The sequence below is a fragment of the Urocitellus parryii genome, chromosome 3 (genome assembly GCF_045843805.1).
Source record: "Urocitellus parryii isolate mUroPar1 chromosome 3, mUroPar1.hap1, whole genome shotgun sequence".
In the NCBI taxonomy this organism is placed as follows: Eukaryota; Metazoa; Chordata; class Mammalia; order Rodentia; family Sciuridae; genus Urocitellus; species Urocitellus parryii.
Genome location: NC_135533.1, coordinates 160,685,743 through 160,712,802, shown reverse-complemented (window position 1 = coordinate 160,712,802; position 27,060 = coordinate 160,685,743). Strand labels below are relative to the sequence as shown.

At 34.9% G+C, this 27,060-nt stretch overlaps 1 long non-coding RNA gene across 1 annotated transcript in view; it reads left to right on the top strand.

Moving 5' to 3' along the window:
• Nucleotides 1–3,575: 3,575 nt before the first annotated feature.
• LOC144253513 (uncharacterized) overlaps nucleotides 3,576–27,060 on the top strand; it is a 33,151-nt gene continuing 9,666 nt past the window's right edge. The window contains exons 1-2 of the long non-coding RNA XR_013343297.1: nucleotides 3,576–3,705; nucleotides 25,667–25,793. This is a non-coding gene — a long non-coding RNA (uncharacterized LOC144253513). The remainder of the gene's footprint in view (nucleotides 3,706–25,666; nucleotides 25,794–27,060) is intronic.

The window sequence follows — 27,060 nt, the reverse complement described above, 5'->3', positions numbered from 1 at the left end:
TAATAGCTACAGTCAGATTACATCCCATCATAGAAGGGCTGCTGAAGTTACATTGCCACAAGAAATCTCTAGTTGTACCTGCTTCTCTGCATCCAGGATTCTCTGAGTGTTAGCATTTTGGTTAATCTCTTGTCCATGTGGCAATTTGAATCACACTGTTTCTTTCATTCTTTTTCTTCTAATTTCTCAACTGACAACCTTAATTACCTTTCAGTTGATTATCAGCTATTTAATTTTTTTTTCTTCCCTACATCATTCTCAGATTCTGGAAACTATATTGTGCTTTTCTGTACCCTGGGTCTCCAAGCAACTTGGTTTGACATAGCTCTGTTACTGAAGACTTCCCTTAACATGCAAAAAGGATAAAAAATAGTCTCTCAAGTCAAAAGAACCTCCTGGGATAGCTTCTCTAGGCTCTCTCTTTAAAATGGCAAAGAAATAATAGTATTTCCTTTAATGGACATCCCCTATACCAGGAAATCAGACTTTGAGAAGCTTAGAAGAAATTCCATAGGTTCTGTCCTGGGTACTTCTCAGTTCTGACACATGCTTCTGATAAAGCGTTTGATATCTAGATGCCTGTGTTTCCTCATCTCTACAATTGGATGTTTTTAAAGGACTCAGTTGGTTTAATGAATTCTTCAGGATATTGATAAGTAGGTACTGTTTCTCCACACCTGACAAGACACCTTGAAGTTACTGTGTAGACACTGCTTAACCATTATTTGAAACCATATCAATTTTCTTTTAGAAACTTATAACATTTTTATCATGGGCACTCATGTCATCCATGTGCCAAAATAAAATATGTCAACTCTTCCTTGTTTGCAATCCAGAGTCCAATTCTCTGATGTTTCATGGAAGTGACAATAATTATATGGCCTCCTTGGCCTGCTTTTGCTCTGTGCCCTCATGAAAAACAAACAAAACAAAACGAACAAAGAGACAAACTAAAAAACTGCTGCATGCCTCTATAACCCATGCCCCTCTTTGTTTTGAAAACATAGGATTTAGTGGTCCTTTGCATCCTTCCAGATTAGCTTGTTCTTTAATTGTTAAACCCTGAATAACTTACCACATACTCAATATCAACCTATATTTTGATATTTAAAGAGGTGCTGAGGTGAATTCTAGATGGTGTTTGCCCTTGATGTAACCTGAACCAGGATTCCCTGGATCCTGGAATGGGAACCTCAAGGTGACACAGATACATGAGAATGTTCTGTTTGTGTTATGTTATATAATACATAGGACTGGATTTTACATACATATATCACAAATCCTGCTTTTCTGAATAATTGTCACTTTCCAAGTCTGATGAAAATTAGGGATGTTGCAAGAATTTTGTGATCTGGTGGAGGGATTTTGGCTTTGGAATCAGACACAGTTCATCTTGAGTCCCAGCCCAGCTCTTTATTAGTTTTGGGAGTTTGTCCATAGGAGGAAACAGATATTACATCCTGGTCATTAGTTCTAAGCCCCAATTGTGAGATAAGTTTGAATTTAATGTATTTAAACAATAGAGTCAAGGCCATGGAAGATCATGGTGTGTGTGACCCCAAGGTCTTCAGACCCCATCTCCTTGTGTTTGCTATCTAATATCTGCAATGGGAAAGAACCTGTGATAAGAATCAAGTGGGAAAGAATAATCTACTTTTGGACACTTCCTGGTTGGAGGTTCCTGTTCCCATGGAGGGCATTGTTCTCCTACATTTTGGGCCTGAGGAGAAATATTAGGAGACCAGGCCCTTGACTCACTGATATCAGGGGACCCATAGCTCTGAAAACTTGCCTACTGTGAACTGAGATATGACAGAGAGATTCACACTTGATGGTGTAGTTCCCAAAATGTTACTGCTGTTTACTGCTGTGGAGTTCTTGCTTCCCTAATGCTGAAGTATAACACCAGAGAAGCACATGGAGGCAAGTTTAGAGTGGAAAGTAGAAGTTTTATTTATTAAAGCTTTATTTATTAATGGACAGCAGAAAAGAATTCTCTGTAGAGGAAGAAGGGGACTCAAGAGGTGGAATCCAAGTTAGGAGGAGACTTCCCTCTTTTATAGCTAAGGTCTTCTTTTCCCTTTTCTGTGTTGTTACTGGGCTTTGTTCTGTTATCTTGCAGTGATATAATGTAGGTGGGAGGACCCAAAAAGGTGAGAGGCAGATGGGCCAGAGAAGTAGTCTGGGCAGGAAGGGCCTGATTAGCACCTCCCAGTTTGCTGGGACCTGCTTCATTAACATTTTTTTTTAGAAGGGGCTCTGGGCCTTGGGAACATTAACCTTTCAATTTCCCCAAGTGTTGCTCTGCTTTCCTGGGCTCCATTCTCAACATGGCCTTCATTTTCAATTTTACTCAATATTAGACCTGATTTACCTAACTACACTAACTACCAATCTTTAAATCTGGCTTCAAAAAGACATACTTTATTAGTGGTATTTTATTAGTCACCTAAATGTACTATGCTGGGTTATGTTATTCAAATCAATTTCAGCTGTTTCTTTTTCCATTTGATAGACCCAACCTGATCTTTTCTTAAAATTGGGAGCCATCTCCCTACAAAGCCACGAAAAGGTAATTTTAGCTTTACTATAAATTACTGCAAATTCTGAACCTGCTTGGAATGCCTGGCTGTGCCTTGAACTCACCCATGCCTGGCTCTCTGACCAGATAGCAGCCCTCTCTGAAACTTTAGTGACACCTCATAAATATTGGCCTTCCCTGACCAGATAATGACCCTGTCTGAGGCTCTAATGATCCTCATAAATTCTGAAGTTGGGGCCAGCAAAAAAAATGTAAACTACCATTAGTGTGTTGTTTGTCAGAGTTCAGTTATCTGTAACCTCCCTTTGTGTAACTTTCTGGGCTATAAAGCTGGGCTGCAGGAAAGCTGCTGCTGTTGTCTTGTTTCCTGCGGTTTTGGGTGGGAGAAGCAGCCTGGCAGGTCAAAATAATAAGCTTGCTTTACTTTGATTTTAATTGGAGTCAGTGGTCTTTTCTTGCATCCTGGTCTAACACATTGTTAATGTGAATAATAGAAATATTTAAATTTCCCTTGTGCCTTACATGCTGTTTTCATTGGATGTTGTCGCTTTAGGAGGTTGCTTCCCAGTTCAATCTGCCTCCTAACAAGAGCAGAAAAGTTAAATGAAATTTCATAGTAATTGTCACTATATGACTTTCAACCATGAATAATATACAGGCATATGTAATCCATAAACGGAAATTACATTATATGCAAAGTTAAATAAAAATGTTATCCTGTTTGGAGGCTCTGGGGTCCAATTCCCAGACCTCGGAAAAAAAAATCCAAAAAACCAAACAACAACAACAACAACAACAACAACAACAACAACAAAACCAGGATGCAACCAAGAACCTGCCATTCTGGCCCTATTCATGCAAGGATTGGACATAATTCCCTGTCACTCAAAAAGAAGGCTTACTGGGCTCATATTGGGGGTGGGTGGGCACCCTCCGAACCCCTGTCCAATTAGGAGCACTTCCTGACAACTGTCCAATCCTGTGTGCAGCCAGCGAGAAGGGGGCGGGCTTCCTCGATCTCGTGGGGTCCTTTTCTCCCATGTCTGCCATTCCTACTGTTCAGCTGTAGGATCGTCTGTCACGTTTGGAGTCCCCGGTTGCGGTGCTGTGCGGGTGCTGAAGATCCCTGGGTCGTAGGCTTGGCTTCTGAGCACGAGGAAATGGTGAGTGTGGCGTGGCATCCGGATCCTGAGAGGGAGGCGGGCGGCGGCGGCGGGCGGCAGGGGGAGGGGAAGCAGAGACTGTTGGAGCCGTGGATGTGGCCTGAACGGGAGCCGGCGGACGCGACTCCAGGCAATCTCGCTCTGCTCGGCAGGCTTGAGCTTCGTGGCAGAACCGCGAACAGCTTTCCCCACCCAGGGGCACCCTCAGCCCCGACTCTAACCCTATCTGGCCGCCGTGTGCCTGCAGCCAGTGTCTTCCCAGATGTGGTGGCTGACTGGGGGCAGGATTATCTTCATCCAGTCTCCACCTGCGGGTTTCCCGCGGAAGAGGAGGTGTAGGATATAGGGAACTCGCTTCTTCCTGAGCTAGCTTGTTTGCATTTTTACTTCATTTTTTTTTCTTTACTTTCTTTTTGTAAGTATAGGTATAGTTTCATAATATGCATGGATGTCAAGTAAGGCGAAGTACTTCTTTTGCTCAAATCATTAAGTTTCTTGGCTAAATTCATATTTATTTTAAGTTTGTGGATGAATGTCAGAACTTTATGCATCTTTATTTAAAATTTATTTATTTTTGCATTATGATTTTTTATTTGTTTTGATTAGTTACACATGACAGTACAATGATCTTGACATATCATACATTTGAATCAGATGGTGTATAAATCTTGGTAATGATTTTCCTAACATGATTGTACAAGCATTCTGTTTGGATTTGCATTTATTTCCCTGTTTGCTAAAGATGTTGAAAGTTTTTCACATAATTGTTGGCCATTTGGACTTTTTTTTTGAGAGGTTTCTGTTTCCTTTATTTGCAAAAATAATGAATGGATAATTTGGTTTTCTTTTCATGTTGAGATTTTAAAATTCATCATATATTTAATGTTAAACATTTGCCAGATTAAAAAATGACAAAGAATTTCTCTCATTCAGTGTGTTGTGTCTTAATGCTGTTAATTTTTTTTCTTTGCCAAGCAGAAGCATTTTTATTTTGATGCCATATGTTTGTTCTTGATATTATTTCTTGAGATATAGGAATAGTTTTGAGGAGGTTGCTCCTACTGCTAAATGTTTTGAGGTTATCCTTAGGTTTTTTTTTTTTTTTTTTTTTTTAAGGAGAGAAAGAGAATCTTAAAATATTTATTTATTTATTTATTTTTAGTTTTCTGCAGACACAACATCTTTATTTATATGTGGTGCTGAGGATCAAACCCAGGCCACAAGCATGCCAGGCAAGCTTGCTACCACTTGAACCACATCCCCAGCCCCACCCTTAGGTTTTCTTATAGAAGTTTTTAAATAGTTGGGCTCATTTTCAAGCCTTAAATAGATTTTGGGTTGATATTTACATATTGTGTAAAAAGGACTTCTCTCCAAAGCATATTTGGGGATCTTTATTATTAATTAGATGGTGAAACATTTCTAGGTCTCTGTAGCTCCTGTTTTGCTTAATTGTCTCTGTTTTTGTTCCAGAAACACACTGCTTTTGCTATTATGGCTCTGTGGCATAAATTGAAGTCAGATGTTTTGAGGTTTTCAGGTTTACAGTTTACAAATTGCTTGCTATTCTGGGTGTTTCATTATTCCATATGAGACTGAGGGTTTTTTTTTTCTTCTAGTTATGAGAATAATATCATTGTTATTTTGATCAAGATTATATAGAATCTGTTGGTGACTTTAAGTAATCTGATGGCTTTATTCAGTCTATAGATGACTTTAGTTTACTTAGTTTATTTAATGTAGATGGCTTTAGTTTATATGTAGATGGTTTTAATGTTTTCAGTGTTTTGTAATTTTTCTCATGGAAATTTCTTCTTTCTTTTGTTAGACTTATTGCTAAGCATTTTTAAGTTATTTGCAATAAAATGAATTCTTTATTTCTCAACAGATTCATTATTGTAGGAAAAGTTATTGATTTTCATACATTTCTTTATTCTGTAACTTTGGTGCATTTTTTTATCACCAGTAGGAATCTTCTGGTGGAAACATTAGGATTTTCTAAGTTTAACCTTATGTCATCTGTAGACATATAATTTGAGTTCTTTCTTTCCTATTTGTAACCCTTTAATTTTTGCCTCTTTCCAAAAGCTCCAGCTAAATTTGAGTATTGTACAGGAGTGGTGGGGGTGGGTGTCCTTTCTATTTTTCATCATTTAAAGGCACCGCATTCAGCTCTTCCCTATTCAGTAGAAAGTTGGCATTAGATTTGTTATTTTTAGCCTTTGATGTTGAAACAAATTCCTTCTCTTCACAGTTTCTTCAGGTTGTATATCCGGATGTGATATTGAATTTATGTCAAAGGCTTTTTTTTTTTTTTTGCATCTATTGAGATGATCATGTGAATTTTATATTTGGTTGTATTTATGTGGTGTATTATATGTATATTGATTTGAGTTTGTTGCAGTTCTGCAATAAAAACAACTTTATCATGCGGTATGATCTTTGTAATGTGTATTAAATATGGTTTGGTTTGCTATCACATTGAGGGGGTTTTCATCTAAGTTCATTAGTTATATCGGTTTGACATTTTCTTCCTTCAAGAAGTGTTCTTATTGGGGCTGGAGATGTGACTCAGCGGTAGCGCGCTCGCCTGGCATGCGTGCGGCCCGGGTTCGATCCTCAGCACCACATACCAACAAAGATGTTGTGTCCGCCGAGAACTAAAAAATAAATACTAAAAATTCTCTCTCTCTCTCTCTCTCTCTCTCTCCTCTCTCACTCTCTCTTTAAAAAAAAAAAAAAAAAGAAGTGTTCTTATTTTGCTTTGGTTTTTATCTGGTAGTACTGGGGATTAAACACAGGACCATTCAACTCCGAGATTCAATCCCAGTTCTTTTAATTTTATTTTGAGACTTGGTATTAAGGTTTTGATGTGAGGTGTTCCCCAAATGCTCATATGTGAGACAATGCAAGAAGGTTCAGAGAGGAACTGATTGGATTGTGAAAGCCTTAACCCTATCACAGTGAATTAATTCTTGCATGGGATTAACTGAGTTGTCACTGGAGGGAATAGTGCATTGGGATCAGGGATTTGGGGTATATATTTGTGTCTGGTAAGTGGAGTTTTTCTCTCTGCTTTCTCATCACCATGTGAGCTGTTTTCCTCTGCCACACTCTTTCTTTCACCATGATGCTCTGCTTCATCTTAAGCCCTGAGGAATGAAACTGGCCTTCTTTGGATTAAAACCTCTAAGACTGTTGGCCCTCAAATAAACTCTTCATCCTGTATAAATGTGCTCATTCTTTTAGTCACAGTGGTTAAATAGCTACTAACTAAAACACAAGGTCTTTCTAAATTACTGAGGCTGGCTTTGAACTTGTGATCTTCCTGGCTCAGCCTCCCAAATTTTTGGGATTATACGTATGCAACACAGTTTGGGATTATAGGCATGCAACACAGCTGGTCTCCTGCCTGGTTTTTAAAATCATGATGATACTGGCTTCATAGAATGAATTGGGGAGTGTTCCTTATTTTTCTAGTTCGAGGAATAACTTGAGGAGCATTGTGTTAATTCCTCCTAATGTTCTGGTAAAAGTTAGTATTGAAGTCATCTTGTCCAGGAGATTCTTTGTTGAAAAGCTTGGTATTATTGCTTTATTTGCATTAGTTTTTTTTTTTTTTTTTTTTGCGGGGTGGGGACGTACTGGGGATTGAACTCAGGGGCACTCAACCACTGAGCCATATCCGTAGCCCTCTTTTGTATTTTATTAGAGACAGGGTCTCACTGAGTTTCTTGCTAAATTGCTGAGGCTGCCTTTGAACTCATGATCCTCCTGCTTCTGCCTCCCTAGCTGCTGGGATTACAGGCATATGCCATTGTGCCCAGCTGCATTGAATTTTATTGTTATTTTATGTTTTCAATATGCACTTGTTAAATTTTGGTAAGTCATGCATACCTTGAAATTTAACCATTTCTTCCAGTTTTTCCAATGTATTAGAATATGAGTTTTCTAAATAGTCCCTGATAATCCTTTCAATTGCATTGGCCTCTGTAGTGATATTGCTTCTTTCATCTCTAATTTTATGAATTTCTCTTTCCTATGATTTGTTTGTCTAAGGGTTTATTCATTTCATTAATGTTTTTCAAAGAACCAATTAGTTTCTTCATCAATCCTTTGTACTCTTTTTATTCTCTATTTCATCTCTTATCTTTATTCTTTCCTTATACTCAGTTGGAGAATAATTTGATTTTTGTCTTTATAAGACTAACAGATGTATTACTAGGTTATTTTGTTTGTGTCTTTCTGGTATTTTATGTAGGAACTCATAACTGCATTTTCTTTTTTTAGAACTTCCTTCATGGTGTCCCAGAAATTCTGGTATATAGTATTTCTATTGTTTGAATCTAAGATTTTAAAAATTTCTCTCCTTATTTATTTTATGACATACACTCAAAAGTATTTTATTCAGTCGCCATGTGATTGTATAGTATCTTTAATTTTTCTTGCTACTGATTTCAGGCAATAATGACCTGACAAGATACAAAGCATTGGTTGCACGTTTTTCTCTGTTAGGACTTCCTTTGTGGCCTTCAATATGACCTATTTTGGAGAGAGTTCCATGAGCAGGTTAAAATAAAGTGTGGTCACCTACTGTAAATTGAAATATTTTATAAGTACTTGTTAAGTCAATTTTGTATGTAGTATGCTTTAGCTGCAGGCCATATTTTTTCTTCAAAAATTAGGTCTGATTTTGTAATTGAAAGGTAAATTTGGTCATGTTTAATCAGTTTCATATGATCGTAGTGAACTTGGAATAAAAGCTGTGGCAAACCTGTGAGAGTTGGACTTCGAAAAAGTGGAGTTGGTAATAAAATTATAGACAGAAAGAAGGCTATCTAAATTGGATTTTGTCATGAGCATATATCTGCATATTTGTAAGGACAATCTAAAAATAAGTTGTCAAATATTTTCTTTGTTCTCTACTTATTTGTCAGGGTTGTGTTTTCCTATTATTGTTTGTCAGTGTGGCTTATTCCTCATAGAGGTGACTTGTATAATTGCTTCTGTATGAATATGGGAATGTCAGATGACAGCATTTTTTGTTCGTTTATCCTGGCACAAGTTTTTGTGTAGTGCGTGGTAGATACAAATGAAGGCCTATGTTCTAGTGTAGATTAGAGTATTATCAACCCTAAGCTGGAGCCAATGCAAGAATGAGGAGACAGTAAAGCCCAGAGAACTGAATATTTGGTGAGATTGATGACATTGATCATTAGAGAAACAAGGTTTGATTTTGGATTAGATATGCAAGCGATTATACAAGACATAAATGCAAAATAGTACAAAGTTTTGGCTGAACAATGGAATTCTTAACATGTGTCAAGAAAATAATAATAATTATGATAATAATAGAATATTACTTGAGATATGAGAAGATTATTTTAATAATAACAAATGGCTTAAAACAATAAAACAATAAATATGAGAAAGAGTGACAAGAGATGATCTTCCAAAAATAAAGATTTGAAACATACATTTGTGTCGGGTTTATGACTCTGTGGTATAGAAATTTCCTTGCTTATGAGGTAACCTTAGTGTAATTCCTACCACTTCCAAAATAACAACAAATAAAAAAGGAAATTTTCTAATTACAACATTTAGTTATACATATTGTGTTTATTTTGCCAAAATTATACATGGTTCAATTTTATTTTCTCCCTTTTAATCCTCATTACCTTCTTTTCTCTTCCATCTTTCCTCCTCATATTCTCCTTAGTCTAATCTACTAATCTTTCTCTCATTTATTTCTTTTTCATTGGTACTTTATATATACAAAAATATGTAATTGACAGTGTTATATTCATGTATGCAAATAATATTTTGTTCAATTCTGTCCACATTTTTCTCCATTCCTGTCCCTTCTTTTCTCAATCTCTAATCTCCCCTGTATATTTATGATATCCAATCACATTTTCCTAGTTTTGCTCTAGCTGACACATATGAGATAAAACATTTTACCTTTGATTTTTTTAATCTGTTTTACTTAGTATAATATTCTCTATTTCCATCCATTTACTGGCAAATGCTAATATTTAAAATTTCTTTATGATCGTGTAAAACTCTGTGTGTGTGTGTGTGTGTGTGTGTGTGAGAGAGAGAGAGAGAGAGAGAGATGGATGAAGAGAGAGATTTCTTGATGCATTCTTCTGTTGATGGGCATCTGAACTGCTTCAACAATTTGGCCATTGTGAATTGTGCTACTATTGTGCTACTATGTGAATATATGAAAATATAGTTTAAGTTACATTTAGTTATGTATATAGGGAAAATTGACAGATATCCAATATTCATGACTATTCAGACATGTTTTTCTCATACAAATATAAATGAGTCATAAGAAGAAAATAACACTTCCTAATGATTTTATATATATATATATATATATATATATATATATATATATATAGCGCCATGGCATAGTAATGCAAATGTTTTTTTATTATGAAAAATAATTTTTATTCAGAAACTATCACTTGCATTTTTGTGTGTCTCTTCACAATACATGACTGTAGAATTCATTTTAGAATTGACACATTGTACAAAAATGGAGCACAAGTTTTCATTCCTCTGGCTATACATGATGCAGAGTCACAAAAGTAGGGTAATCATACATGTGTATAGGGTAATAATGTTTGTCTAATTTTATCATCCTTCCCATACCCACAGCATTTTGCCTCCCCTAACTCCCCTCTGCACAATCCAAAATTTATTCATCACCCCCCACCTCCCTTGATGGATCATCATTGGCTTATCAGAGAAAACATTTGGCTTTTGGGTTTTGGGGGGTTTGGCTTATTTCACTTAAATTATATTATCTGTAAATGCCATAATTTCATTCTTCTTTAAGGCTGAGTAATATTCCAGTGTGTATGTGCACTGATTTTTTTTTTTTTTTACCCATTCATCTATTGAGGGGCATCTAGGTTGTTTCCATAGTTTAACTATTGTGAATTGAGTTTCTCTAAACATTGATGTGGCTGTTTCACTGTAGTATCGTGATTTAAAGTCCTTTGGGTAGCTTGGTCAAATGGTGGTTCCATTCCAAGTTTTCTGAGAAATCTCCATTCTGCTTTCCGTAGTGGTTAGCCAATTTGCAGTCCCACCAGCAATGTATAAGTGTACCCTTTCCTCCCCATCCTCACCAACACTTATTATTGCTTGTATTCTTCATAATTGCCATTCTGACTGGAGTACGAGGAGATCTTAGAATAGTTTTTATTTGCATTTCTCTAATTGCTACAGATGTTGAACCTTTTCCCCTATGTTTGTTGACTGGTGATATTTCTTCTATGAAGTGTCTGTTCAGTTCGTTAGCCCATTTATTGATTGTTTTTCTTTTTTTTGGTGTTAAGTTTTTTGAGTTCTTTATATATCCTGGAGATTAATTTCTTTTGCTGAGAAGCAGTTTTTAGTTTGAATGTATTCCATTTATTTATTTATTATTATTATTATTTTTTTTAAAGAGAGTGAGAGAGGCAGAGAGAGAGAGAGAATTTTTAATATTTATTATTTATTGGTAGACACAACATCTTTGTTTGTATGTGATGCTGAGACTCGAACCCGGGCCGCACACATGCCAGGCGAGTGCGCTACTGCTTGAGCCACATCCCCAGCCCTGTATTCCATTTATTGATTGTTGGTTTTACTTTTTGCACTTTAGGGGTCTTGTTAAGGAAGTCAGTTCCTAAGCTAACCTGGTGAAGAGTTGAACCTCGTTTTTCTTCTATTAGGTGCATGCATGGTCTCTGTTCTAGTGCCTAGGTCTTGGATACACTCTGAGTTGATCTTTGTGCAGAGTAGGACATAAAGGTAGAATTTCATTTTGCTACATATGGATTTCCAGTTTTCCTTTCACCATTTGTTGAGTAGCTGTGTTTGTCTAGTATGAGATAAGGTGTTTATGTGGGATTCTCTCTGTGTCTTCTATTCTGTACCATTGGTCTACATGTCTTATTTTGGTGCCAATACCATGTCATTTTTGTTACTATTGCTATGTAGTATAGTTAAGGTCTGGTATTGTGATGCCTTCTTCTTCACTCTTTTTGCTAAGTATTGTTGTAACTACTCTGGGCCTCTTAATTTTCAAAACGAATTTCATGATTGCTTTTTCTTGTTCTATGAAGAATGCCACTGGGATTTTAGTAGGAAAAAATTTTGGTAGTATTTTTTGCCCTTTTTTATTGGCAGTGGATATGACTGTTCTCTGCCTCCTGTACAAACTTATGTCTTCTACTTTCTGGTAAAATATGCATAAAATTAAATTTACCTTTATAACTCTTTTTAAGGGTAAAATTCAGTACCATTTGGTATATTCACAGTGTTGGAAAACAATCAGAACTATCTAGTTCCTGACATACACACACACACACACACATACACACACACACACAACAACCAGTGCCTTCCAACACCCATTTCCATTTTCTTCCTCCCTCATGTCCTGAAATGACTGACACACATTTTTTTTCGATGCATTTACTTTGTCATAAAATCAAAATAATTTGACCTATGTAGTATGTGGCAAGTTCCTCTAATTTATTTTCCTTAACATGATACTTTCAAGGCTATTTTTGCTATATATTTTAGCATATTCTAATTAACGTATTGATGAATAAAATTGTTTGTGGACATACTAAATTTTAGTTATCAGTTGTGGTTTTTATTGTGTCATTTGCAGTACTTTGGATAAATCCAGGTGCACTCTACTACTGTACTGACCAACATTTCCAGACCTCTTTTTTTTTTTTCTTTCTTTCCCATTTTGAGGCAGGGATTCCCTAAACTGGCTTAAACTTGTGATTTCCACTTTTTACCCTCTAGAGTTCCTGGGATTCTAGGTTGCACCACCATAAGTGACAGTTATCAGTGAATCTGCTATTAGATATTTGGGTTGTTTGCACCTTTGGTTATTATTATTACATTTTGTGTGTGTGAGTGTGTGTGTGTGTGTGTGTGTGTGTGTGTGTGTGTGTTCGCATGCGTGTGGTGCTAGGGATTGAACACAGGCCCTTGTTCATGTAAATTAAGCACTCTAGCACCTGAACATGGCCCCAGCCCAGTATCTTTGGTTATTTTGAATAATTGAACTATAAATTTTCATATACAAATTGTTTTCTAACTATGTTTTGAGTTATTTTTGCACATATCTGAGGTGAATTCTGATTTATTTTGCAATTCATTATTTATTATTTTATAATTATTTATATATTTATTACTTATAATACATGAAGGTGCTTTCCATTCTACTTGTACCATTTTACATCCTCCCAAAGGTGTATGGAATTTTCAATTTTCCATAGTTTTGATTTTGTTTTGTTTTGCTTATTCCCAGTTTTAGGTTTTGGTAAATTTTAATATTTTTTGTTTATAGCACAAAACAACAACATTTAGACAGGTAAAAGATCAAAGAATCTGTTACATATGGCTCTGAAGAGAAATGTCATGATACAAAGGAACACAGAGGGTTTATGCAGTCCATGGTTATCAAAGACTAGTTCCCTAAGACACAGTTTGTACATTTCAGTTTATATCAGATCAACAAAAGTTTATGGAACCTCATTGATCGAATAAGTGAAAAAATTTGGGTGACTCTGGAATGTGCAAGTTGTCCCTAACAGTATGGTCTCTGGCATTTGTGTTTATATGGAGTATGCATATGGGCACTGCAGTGTGAAAGCCTGAAACAGAAGTGTTGTGTGCGTGGCTCTAATCATATTTTCAAAAAGGGGAAATAACTGGCCTTCAGCTCAGCCTACAAATTTGTTGACACAACTTTTCAAAAACAAGAAAACTGTGTTAAAATTGTCTTTTTACTTCCCTGGTAATATAATATTATGCACAGGACTTTTATTTTAGTAGAGATTAAACATTTTTGTTGAATTTATTTTTGCAGCCAAAGGCTCCATTGCCAAATCTAAATTCATGAATATTTAATTTGGCTTTTGTATAAATTTTTATTATTTTGGCATTAAAATTAGGTCTGTGGTTCACTTTGCTATAATTATTGTACAACAATCTCACTTTTTGCTTGTAAATAAGCATCCATCTTAACCTTATTTGTGGAAGAAACTGTTCTTTATTAAATTATCTTGACAGCCCTGTCAAAAATAAATTGTCCTCAGGTGTATGGCTAATTTCTAGACTTCAAGATTTTTCTCTTGCTCTATTTTTAAATTGTATTCTGTTAATCTCTTAAGCATGATATTTATTTGAAGCTTTGTTAAGGTTATCAGATTCACTGTGATCACTAAGGGATATAAGACCTGTTTTAAATGAATGATATTAGAAATTAATAAGAATTTTTAATGAGAATAATGCCAATAGAACCTTCACATTTTAAAGAACATAGTTTCTGCTACACGTGGCAAAAAGAGAAACTCATTGAATTTTTGTTTTTTCCATAAAGATGACATAGATTAAATTCCCCAGATATCGTATAGAATGTCAGTACATTATTATGGTCTCACTGCAAACTGTTGCATTTATTTTTGTGTTTTTGGTAATCAAACAGGGTCTTTCACATACCAAACAAGTGCTGCACTATTTACCTACAACCATAGCCCCACAAATGTTCTTTTTTAAACTTTTTTATAAGTGAAAAGCTTATAGAATATTCTATATTAATGCACATATTATTCATATTACAAATAATTATACTCATAACTATTGTAGCCTGTATTCACTGAGTATAAAAGTTGTGGGTGTAATAAATGAAAATAGTACATTGCCTAGCTCAATTTGAGTTCTTTTAAATATCCATTATATATTTTCTCTTTGTTTTTTTTAAAAACCTATAATTATTTAAAGCAAAGATGATAACACTGTATTGTGAAAATTATAATGCACAAATACAAAACATTTCTTGAAAAAAATAAAAACAGTCCAAATTGTTCATATATTTCCCTTATTTTGATAGTGTAGTAGTTATGCAAATTGTAATATGTTAAGATGCATATTGTAATCCTTAGAACATCTAGTAAAAATCAAAATCTACCACATTTAAATCCTGAGTAAAGAAATTAAAAAGTTTACAACAGGTATTTGTTTAAGAATGTACGTAGGCCATGTAATCCTAATAGTGCAAAATGGGAAATAACTCAGATGTTTTTCAATACTGGTGTAGATGAACAAATTGCCATGCATTTACCCAATAAAACACTGCTGAGAAATACAAAGGAGGATATTACTGAAGCACACACTCTTGCTTAATGTCCCAAATATTGTGTACTGAAACAGATGTACCAAAACTCATGTATTTTGAATGATTTTCTTGGAATATTGTAAATATTCTATGCTTAACAGCAATAAAATTTTTTTGGTGTACTTGTCAAAACTGCACAGTTAATATTTGTTACATTAAATATGTGTCCATCTGAACATACCCAAAACTTAATAAAGTGGGGTTTGGATGGGAAGCAGGTAGGGACATAGAAAAAGTAAAAATAGCAGATAATTAGCAGATGTTGAATCTAGATGCATATTATACTATTTACTTTATTTTACATATTTTTAAAATTTTATGTAATAAAACATTTGTATCAATGTAATTAGTTGATGTATACTAGTTCTTATAATCTTGGTTGCTTATTGGATTATTATAGAAGGAACTGATTATTGGTGTATTCTGATCAAGACTGATTTTATTCCTTTGTTATGCAAAAGTGTTTACTGTGTGAAAATTTATGAATCTTCATATGAATACTTAAGTCTCTGTGTATTTTTTGTGTGCACATCATATTTCAATGCAAATGACAAATGTGATTGATTTGCCCAAAGTAAAGTATCTTAGAATAACAGCAACAATTTGGTTTTTTCTTTAAAGTAGGACATGTTTACTCTTCTTATGGATTTTAATATTCTAAGGCATTTATATATGGCCTAACCCTGGTGGAGGAAGAAATGTTATCTATTCATTTCATTTTGGCCCCCATTTGGTAAGTGGCCTTGTTACCTCGGGACTGGGGTTGTGGCTTAGCAGTAGAACACTTGCCTCTCATCTGCAAGGCCCTGGGTTTGATCCTCAGCACCACATACAAATAAATAAATAAAAGCTATTGTGTCCAACTACAACTAAAAACAAACAAATACGTGCATACATACATACATACAAGTTACCTCATATTAGACAAAGGTATTGAAAATGCACACTGGAGAAAAGATAGCCTCTTCAGCAAATGGTCTTGGGAAAAGTGGGAATCTATATGCAATAGAATTCAAGTTAATTCCTGTTTCTCACCCAGCACAAAAATCAACTCTTAGTGGATCAAAGACTTAGAAATTATACTAGAAGACTTGCACCTACTAGAAGAAAAGGTAGGTCCAGTGCTTCAACACCTTGGCACAGGAACTGACTTCCTGAACAAGACTCTAAAATAAAAAAATGAATAAATAGGGGCTGGGGTTGTGACTCAGAGCACCTGCCTGACACATGTGAGGCACTGGGTTCAATCCTCAGCACCACATAAAAATAAACAAACAAAATAAAGATATTGTGTCCATGTATAACTAAAAAATATTAAAAAATGAATAAATGAGGTGGCATCAAACTAAATATCTTCTTCACAGCAAAAGAAACAATAACACTGAGATTAGCTCAGTGGCAAAGCATCTGTCTTGCATTTGTCAAGTCCTGGGTTTTACACTGAGTTCCAAAAAAAAAAAAAAAAAAGAAAAAAAAGAGCATGAAGACATAATCTACAAAATGGGAGAAAATATTTGCCACCTGGACATGTTGTTAATTTCTAGGATATACAAAGAATTCAAAAAGCTTAACACTCCCCTCAAGGAGGGGCAGGAATTATGTTTCATACTTAAACTTAACCATGACTTCTCCACCAGTGGTGCCAAAGGTGTTTACACAAATAGGAACAAGATGCACATCTGAAGGAAAGCAGATGTGTGCAGTCAAGGGTCTTATGCAAAGTGAAGGAGATTATCAAGTGGCTAGTTGTCATGACTTTACTGCATTCATTTTCCTTTTCCCCAAAGTAAACCAATGGTGGAGCAATTCATACCATAAAGGTAGAGAAGACAGAAATTCCCTGAAGCAAAAGGAGCCTTGGTAGTTTCTGGGAAGGTATCTTTCTTTTTCCCCTTTACTTAGAGGAAAAGCACCTCCAGTTCAACTTGAGGCAATCTTACCCCATCTCCTAATTTTCCAGTGATTAGGCTTCAACAGGCTTATCAACCAACCACTTGGTATCCTCTATAACGGAAGCAAAATTACACAAGAGTTCCAGGCCTGCTTATGAAGATTGAAGCAGGTGCACTCTCAGATCCCCTGCTAGACACCAAATTTGATACAGATGTTTTGGTCCTTGTTCCGATACATCAGTAATGAGTACAAAGTTTAGAGAAAAAGGAAAATTGAGGTTTTATTGCTTTGCTACCAAAGGAGGAAATTCAGTGGATTTCTGTTTTAGTATCTGTGTTTTTAACTTTTAGGGGAAAAGGGGACCAGGCGATTTCAATGGGTACACTCCAGGTGGCCCTTTCAGAATACATAATTTACTTGTAGTCCTGAGAGAGTGGGTGTCATTTCTTAGATCTTTATTTTTTAGTTCTATTTGTTACTTTGGTTATACATGACAGTGATTTTTGACATTTATACCAATTTGGAGTACATGGATTTCTTCATTTCTGTGGTACAGGCTCTGAAGGATGGAGAGCTTGTTTAATGACAGGAAGGTCAATCTCATTTTCTTTATGGCTATAAAGATATAGTGGATATAGAGACAAAGGGAAAAAAGTTAGTTTTAAAATAAGCCACAGTGATAGAACAGCAGGGGTTATGATCAAAGCATGAAGTGGACTTATTTCCCCCCGCCCCATAGGAAGGAGCAAATAAAACACAAGGAAGTTCAGAATTGGAGGCACTGATGAAAATTGGAGAATTTAGATTGAGCTAGACATAGTGGCACATGCCATTAATGCTGAGTACTTGGAGTAGGGCAAGAAAGTCACAAGTTCAAGAAAAGCTACATACTTAAGACAGGGCATAAAAAGAGTACATTTTGGCTTAGGCTGAAGCAGGTCAATTTTAATGGGATAGAAGGAGGGAAATTAAAGCCATGTTTTGTTAAAATTATCTTGTTCTTGCCACTGGGTAAAACGCTGTCCAGTAAACTGTTTAGGAAAGAATAATTGGGAATATGCAAAATCAGTGCCTTGGTTGTTACAGATAAAATTGGGAGCACCATATATGTGATAATAGGGGGTTACTCTTTGCAGTAAACGTCTGTAGAGCTTATTCACCCATTGCACTGCTTATGGAGTTTGAATTGTGATGTTTTTTCTTTTGATTATATGGACAGTGTTATTTTTATTTGTCTCCAAATAGTGTTTCATAAATATTTTACACTTTACATGAAACAGTGTATTGTACAAAATAGATTGACACAAATTGACTGGTAAGTATTAGTGAAACATATCATCCATGGTGCCATGCATGCATGTGTGTTTATTCCTTAGGAACATTTACCCTTACTTTTCATGTGAATATATATTACTTTGTATTGATAACCTACAGCGTTGAGTAAACCTACATCATTGAGCACTTTCCTATGTGATCTTATTTTGCTTAATCATTTTGTATGTTTATTACTGTTATCATTTTTTACATATTTCACTAATAATTCATTTCTATTTATACTCTTTTCACATACATATTTTCTCTCAGGTAGCATTATCTCTTTTCAACTCCTCTTATCTTTTTATGGACTTTTAAATTTTAGTGGAGTTTAATTTATCAGTTTCTTCTTTGGGCTTGCTTAATTTTCTAAAAAAAAAAAAAATCTTCAGGGACCAGAGGGGATATTAAGCTCCGAAAATTAAAGCATATTATTCCCATGCCTCATCTCCAGAGAATGGCTTTTTCTGGAGCTACTCTTCATCAATTAGAATCTGGAATGTATAAATGTATATTCTTCTGCCAGTAGGTTTTCTTTTTGAAATGTGTTTCAAACAGACTCCTTATCTAAGTGAGCTAATAAGTTATTTTATTTAATTTAAAAATAGTGCTTCTGTCCAACTCCCATTTTTATGTGTTTAATAATTGTTTTCCTTTTGTGAAATCTTTGGTTTTCTTTGATGAAAATAGACTGAGATAACAATTGTTAGAAGCCTTGATTGTACAGCCACCGGCCTCTACTACCTCCTTCCTTTATATGGTAGCCAGTTCTTTCTTGTGCAGTTCTGTCCAGAGTCCAGATTTTTCTTGTTTGAATATTATCTCTGTAATATGACATAGAGACAATGGTGATTCCATGTCTGAAAGAAAAATAAAGGAGTAGCCCACTAAAGGAACGGTAAGAAATCTCCCAGTTCTTGAAAGCCAAGATAAAGCTCTGATAAAATGCAAAGGTCCCTTGAAAAGAAGAAACAGGTTTAAAAGAGCTTCAGCTGAGGATGTATTATTCTGCCATCATTCAGGCGGATTTGAAGTGCATCTACTGTTATTCTATGTCTGTGTGGGGCCTGGAACTCTGTCTAGTAATGAATTCTTGGTGTGAACTGTTAAACTGGGTCAGGAGTCATAAATGAGGGGTCGTCCTTCTAAAGCCTCACAGCACTTTGTCTATCATGCCTCTGGACCTCTGGAGTGTTCTCTGCTTGTGAGGTCCATGTAACTCTGTAGAGGCCTCTTCTGAAGTGCAGGTCATGCAGAACTCTAGAAAGCATGCTGAAATACCTAGAATGCCAGATAGTTAAGAATATGTTTAGCTGGGAATACTGAAATGATGAGGGTAGCTCATTGAAGTAAGGGTGAATCAGCTGTGGAGAGACTGTGTCCTGCCTAAAATTATTGTTACATTCATCTGATCAAGGACCACTGCTTTGACCTCATGACCCTATGACCCTTCTGGGACATGCTGTGGCAGGTGAGCCAGCAGCTAAAACTTCTGGACAGTGTCTGCCAGGAGCTATTACTGGATATTTCTATGTCTCCACAGTTTGTGTTGAGTACACAAAGAGTAGCTTTGTTGACTGAGGACATTAGTTCTTCCTTTCTCCTCAGGGTTCATTCATTTTCTCGGATTCTTTCACAATATGAGAAGCAGGATTTCAATTTGAAGACTCCCATTCCCTCATTCTGACTGCTCACTGAGCTGACATTGAAGCCTTCAATTTTGAACTCTTTCCACAAGTCCTCAAATATCTTTTTTCCTTTCCCTGCACTTTTTGAAACTGGCATAGTGTTTTAATTGTTATTTCCCCACGAATAATGGATGATCCTTTCAAAAATAATTGTTTTAAAGAGGGTAATGTTTCTCATGGTAAGAAAGGAGAGAACGAACATTCACTGGATTCTGCCTTTCCCACTTTTGACTTTCTTGGGCACGGTCACTTTATCAGAATATCTTTGACAACTGTTATGCATTCATCTAGGATGTCTCCCAAATCACACATGTTGTAATCATGGTCCCCAGTTGCCTGAAGGTTAAAAGATAGACTTTACATTGTTTCACGAGTGCTCTGTATCTTCAGTATATTAGCCTTACTAGACTTGTGGAAAGACAGAACTGGTTGGAGGAAGTAGGTCACAAGTGTAGCCCTGAATCTGATTACCTTCTCTCAGTAATTTGGTCTTCCTTTGCTGCCTGGTTCCCTAAAGCTGAACACCTTTTCTCCATGTCCTTCTTCCATGATGTTTATGCCCTGGTAGGAATGAGCCTACCACGGACTGCATTCTCTAAAACTATGATGTAAAATAAATGTTTTCACCTCTAAGTTATTAGTTTTAGTTGTTTAGGTCGTAGGAACTGAAAAGCTTACTGAAAGAGAAACTTTACTAAGTGGAATGCCCTGATCCACTGTACCTGGTCATGGATTTGAGAACTGTTTGCTGCATAGCCTTGGTACCCACAGGGGCCATTCACTTGGATTGTCAATAGACTATCAGCCTCCTTATAAAATCTTCCTAGAAGACATCCTGAGGGTTGCAGTGGAGACACAGGAAAAATTAGTTGTCCTGTGGCTTAGAAGCATCTCCCATTATTCAATTAATCTACTTATGTAACTGCTCCATATGTATTCTTTCCTTAGCCTCAATTCACTGCAGATAGAATGTATTCTCCTGTCTTAATTTTCTCTGAGTTGTGAATGCAAGAAGTTTATCCCAAAGTTCCAACAAAACCCACACACAGTTGTGCATATAAAAGTTCCACAATGTATTTCAGTGAGTAAAAAAAGGGATGGGAGAATATCTTAGATGCCAGGATTTTCTTGACTATACCCTTGGATCCTGCATGTGTGTTATATTCAGCACTGTTTCCCTTGGCTTGTCACCTTAAGACAAAATGAAATACTAAGGAAGACAAAGACAGACAAAAACAAACAAAGGACCAAAAAAACAACAACAAAAAAACTTGTTTCATGTTTAACTTTTTTCTAACTGTAAAGTATATTTTGTTTCTGTAGCTTCAAATGTAAAAGATATAACCAAAACAACTGGATATAACTTGAGTTTTAGAAAATAAGTTGCCCTTACATTATATAAGAATATTATTTGGCCTTCTTCTACCCAAAAGTGTTTTTAGTGGTTTCTCATGTGTGCTCTATTTGGTAGCTTATTTTAGATAAAATTCCATGGTTTATCTATAAGTAGAAAAAATCTCTCTTCCATTTTGGCTCAAGAAAAACAAACTGGATTCTTTGAAATTGTGTTGTAATTAAATCAGTGAATTCCAGATATATTAAATAATCTGTTCCTTTTCTTTGAACCCTTGTAAGAGTCAAGCGTATATATTATTATCTGGACATTTTAAGCTAACATTAAATCATGTGAGATATGGTTTGGGAAATCCTAGAATTATTCACATATGATTTCTATTAATGATTTGTTATTGTGGAGATAGCACCAAAATTATATATTTTCTGGGAAAATGGGTGCTTTTGTTTGTTGATGTTTTGAAATATAAAATCAGCCCTGACAAGTTATGGAGTCCCTGTTTTAAACAAACAAATAAATGAAAAATACATAATATTTCAGTGGATATTTTTCGGTAGTAAATCTGTAAATTGACACTAGTTTCAACCCCTAATAGAAAACAAAACAAAACTCACTAAATGTGAATATTTTTATGTATTTACTCATTTAATGGGGTCTTTTCTCCTTTAAAACTATATGAATAAAATTTGGAATCAGGGAGGTCTGAGCTAAATGACTTCTAGTTAAATTAATCTTGAACCTACAAATAAGGTCTTTGAAGACCCACATGTTTTGTTTCTTTAGAGGCCTATTTTCAAGATGTGGGTTTGAATTGTGGGCAGTCACCTCTGAGAAAGAAGCCTCTGGAAGGACAAGGGAAGAAGACATGCTTGGTCTCCAGTTGTGTAGCCCAGGTCAGAGGCTGCATCAAATTTACCTCCTAAAGTACTTCATGTTTAGAACTTGCAGTCTTCCTTTTCTATCTTTCACATCTGTGTTTAGCATATTTACCTACTTTACTTCCTTTGCTTCTCACAATAGTCAAATTTAACTCTATATTATATATACCCACATATATCCCCTATATTGAGAGCCTTCCTTCCATCTCTTACACTTTTGTAAATTCATGCCATGACTGCATGACCTGCAAGCTTGAAAAAGTTTTCTTTTTGAAAAAGGAGCATAAAAAATCTTGGTATTCTAGACTTCTGTTGGGGATGTTTTGGGCTCACTGAACATTGCTGAAGAAATGAAACATGCTTTGTTTACTTTATGTTTAGATGTTCCATTGTCTTTAAGTACTTGAGAAATGCACATCCATTGTCCCTAACAACTTAGCTAGCCCTGAAAGGATGCAGTAATTAGGACAGATTCATTCCTTAGAATGCCAAAGAAAGCCTACTGACATATCCTTTAGAGCATAAGAGTTGTGTAAAGCTAAAAAATTGCATAAAATTAATGTATTTTATGAGTAGACTGACATTGGGCTTTACATTTTATTATATTTTGACTTGTCCACTGATATCATGGCAGTGATATGTCCTTCTATGTCAATTGAGACTTCATACCAATCTGCTCTTGCACAGATTTAGCCTTATTTGCTTGGCCCAAATCCTCTCAGATTTTCTCTTTAAAGATAAACATTTTCTTGTTTTCATTAAGAACATTGTCAAGAGTTTTCTAAATAACCTTTGGAAACCATCATATTTGATACAGAATCTCTTCTTTATAACTTTTTTTTTGTGCTTCTCTCTGGACAGTGAATGTTCTGCCTGTTTTTTACCAGAGGTGTTTGCTTTATTATTGGAGGTCATGAAGCCGACCACAACCTGTAGGCTTTCTTTTTATTTTGCTTCCAGTTCCCAGACACAAACCACAAAAGTTCCATGCATTGTCAGTTAAGTAAACAACAATCATATGATTGAAATGTCTGAAAATTATGAAATACATCTCAAAACAAATTATAAATAACAAGGGAAATTGAAGAATGTTCAAGACTCACAAATGTAATTCTTGTTTATTTTTATGTTTAAATGTGATTATCTCTATAGTGTCTTTTAAAAAAGGCTCAATCCCCATAGATTTATAACTTTTTTAAAAACCAAATTTATTATTTTACATGAAAATGTATCCATTTTTATGTATACAAAGTTAAAATTTTTCGTATGTTCCCATAAAATAAATATCATTTCCTTGACTTGATTATGTCTTCTTAACATGTTTCTATGACTCTTCTTATTTATAATAACTCTTGCTCTGAAAATTGTTTCAATTTATTTTGAACTTAATGTTTATCCCCCCCCCCCATTACAGGACAAATAAATTTTGGTAAATATCAGGTTGTACCATTTAGTGTATATTTCAGAAAATGTCATAAAAGATAAATACTATTATTACTATCAGACCATTTTGGTTGTTATGAATCAATATGTGAAAAATTCTTAAGAGTAATATGTGTAAATGTTAAATGGTAAAAAAGGATTGTCATTGTTGCTTGTTATTTTAATAACATTTATGAATCCCATAATATATTTTAAACTCACATTCATCAATGAATGTTCCCCTTAGGTCTACCTAAAAGTTTCTTATATCATTGTTATTGAAACAAACTGTCAGATACAAATATGAGCACAATGCAGGAGAGGTTACACACCATGCAATGGATTCTGTCATCAGTGTTGGTATAACTGCCTATAATACTGACAACATTGGTATCAACACAGTGGTAAAGAAACCTGCAAAACAAATAGGGGGAAAAAAACTCCTTGAGGACTATCAGATAACTGATTCTTCTTTGAGAGAAAAGGGAGCAGCAAATGCAAGTATGGGAAGAGAGAAGGATGAATAGAAGAGGAAGTAGAAAATAAAGAAGCAAAAAGGAAAAAAAATAAATGATTGAAATGGTAGGAGTCACCTATACGAAAACCTTACCAGGTGGAGAAAATTTTGTTAAATGTACCTATGTGGAATTCCCTGCATATTTATCAGTATTTTTAAAATGTACACAATCCTACAAAGTGACTGTCATACATTTTATGACAAATATTTCACTTCTAAGGAAAATAATCAGTATCCTTGCCCCCTTTAGAAATATGTTGTTATATTCTCAGTAAATTTATATTTTCCCCAAAATATGGCCAGCACGTTTTTTTTTTTTTTGAGAGAGAGAGAGAGAGAGAGAGAGAGAGAGAATGAATTTTTTAATATGTATTTATTTATTTTTTTTAGTTTTGGGCGCACACAACATCTTTGTTTGTATGTGGTGCTGAGGATTGAACTCGGGCCGCATGCTCGCATGCATGCCAGGGAGCATGCTACCACTTGAGCCACATCCCCAGCCCCCAAAACATTTTTGTAGGAAAAATCAAGCTTACAATTCATGTGCTATGCCTCTGATTAAACTGTTGTAAAACTAGTTTGATATCTGTCATCTTTCAGAAAGAAGGTTACTTATCTACATAATATTTGGTGTTTACTAACCTTAGTTCTATTTATAGTGTGAAAGAATGACTTAATATACGGCCTCCTTTTTGTGCACCAATTGTCGATATTTTTAGACACTTCTCATATTTTCCGTGTGTAAGCTAAACAAAAACTATAATTCTAAACTAAAAGAATAGTCAGATAATATTTTAAGTGTTTCAGAAAACAAGAATGAAGTTGATCATGGAAATGAGGTTCTATAAAAATTATTTTGTACCTTATGTGTTGGTTCTGAAATGAGATTTTTGAAACATTTGAAAGAAAAACAAATTCATCCGCAAATCTTTTGCACTGAAAATGGTATTTATTAATTAAAGGCCTAGGCATTTTTTTTCAGTATGATTGTTACTGCATTAAAATTTGAAGTGACTATTTTCAGCTTAATTGGATGAAAAGTACCTAAGAAATTATTTTACCCTATGTTCTTATGTTTTTCTGAAAGGCTAACACCTTGTAAAAAATTTAAAAAAAGAGAGAGATTGAATTTACTGATGGCTAATATACTTTTAATTTTGGCTTCAGCCATTGCAATTTATCAAAAAGCCAATAAATTCTTAAAAGGGAAGGTACTATTTGTAATCAAGCCAAATAATATGAAAAATTTAGGCACAGCCCAGGGTGTGTAGACAGGATAGTTTCCACTTTGGTAGAAGCTAAGTTTAAGGCACATATACATATAAATAACTAATACCTAATGGCATTTTGTTTTTGCTTACTGATTTTTAAAAAATCGTATTTTTTATAAATATAGTCTATTGTAATCCTTCCTGAACCTTCATTGGCTAGTTTATCGGACTTTATAAAAAAATATCTAAAGAAAGATCTTTGTGTATGAATTGGCCTTGAATGTTTTCATTGGGCTTGTTGTTTAGGATTGTAGATTTGTGGAGATTTTCATAAGGCCAAAGGTAATGCACTAGTTGATAAAATAGAAATAAAACTGAATAGGTCAATTAACAAAAACTATGAATAATCATATGGTCAGTGTGTTCTTTACTTTCCTTATTTATTAATTAGTCTCTGTATTTATTATTTATCTTATTTCAGGAACTAGTGACATTCAGGGATGTGACCATTGATTTCTCTGAAGAGGAATGGGAATGCCTGGAACCTGCTCAGAAGAATTTATACAGAGATGTGATGTTAGAGAACTATAGAAACCTGGTCTTCCTGGGTGAGGATAACTTTCTTCTGGATTTCTAAATAAGTATTAATATTTAATTTTCTTTACTTGAAGAATACTTTTTTACATCTAAAACCTAGTTTTATTTATTTGTTCTTTTTTAAACTTAAATTTTTTTTCTAATTAGTTTTATATGAGAGTAAAACACATTTTGACACATCATACATAAATAATTTGAGTATAACTTCTCATTCTTCTATTTGTACCTGATGTAGAAATACAGTAGTCATGTAATCATATATTCACCTAGGATAAAACTGATTCATTCTACTATCCTTTCTATACCTTTCTTCACTCTCCTCCATCTAATCTAAAGTACCTCTGTTTTTCCCTACCTACCCCCTTAATGTGAATTAATTAGCGTTTGCATTCTAGAGAAAATATTTGGCCTTTGGTTCTTTGGGATTGGCTTATTTCACTTAACATAATTTTTCCCAGTTGTATCCTTTTACCAGCAAAGCCATATATCACTCTTGTTTTTGGCTGAGTAATATTTCACTGTGTAAATGTACCATTTTTTTTTTTATCCATTCATCTATTGAAGAGCACCTAGGTTGGTTCCATAATTGAGCTGTTGTGAATTGAGCTCCTATATACATTGATGTGGCTATGTCACTATAGAATGCCAATTTTAAGTTCTTTGAGTATAAACTGAGGAGTGGGATAACTGGGTCAAATTGTGTTTTCATTACAAGTTTTATTTTAAGGAATCTCCACACAGCATTCCAGAATGGTTGCACCAATTTGCAGTCCTACTCCCCACATCTTTGCCACATTCATGTTGCTTGTGCTCTTAATAGTTTTTATTCTGACAAATGAGAGGAAGTCTAAATGTAGTTCTGATTTGCATTTGTCTAATTGCTGGAGATGTTGAACATTTTTTCAAATATTTGTTGATCAATTGCAATTCTTCTGTGAAATTTCTTAGTTCCATTTATTGATTGGGTTATTTGTTCTTTTGGTGTTAAGTGTTTGATTCTTTATATTTCCTGAAGACAATGCTCATTCTGAAGTACATGTGGCAAAGATTGCTCCCAATTTGTAGTCTGTCTATTCATGTTCTCATTTTTTTTTTCTGTAAAGAAGCTTATTAGTTTGGTGCCATTCTATTTATTGATTCTTGATTTTACTTCTTGCAGTTTAGGAGTCTTGTTAAGGAAATCAGTTCCTAAACTGACATGGTGAAGATTTGGTGCTATTTTTTCTTCTATTAGGTGATGGATCTCAATTCTATTGCCTAAGTATTTGATCCACTTTG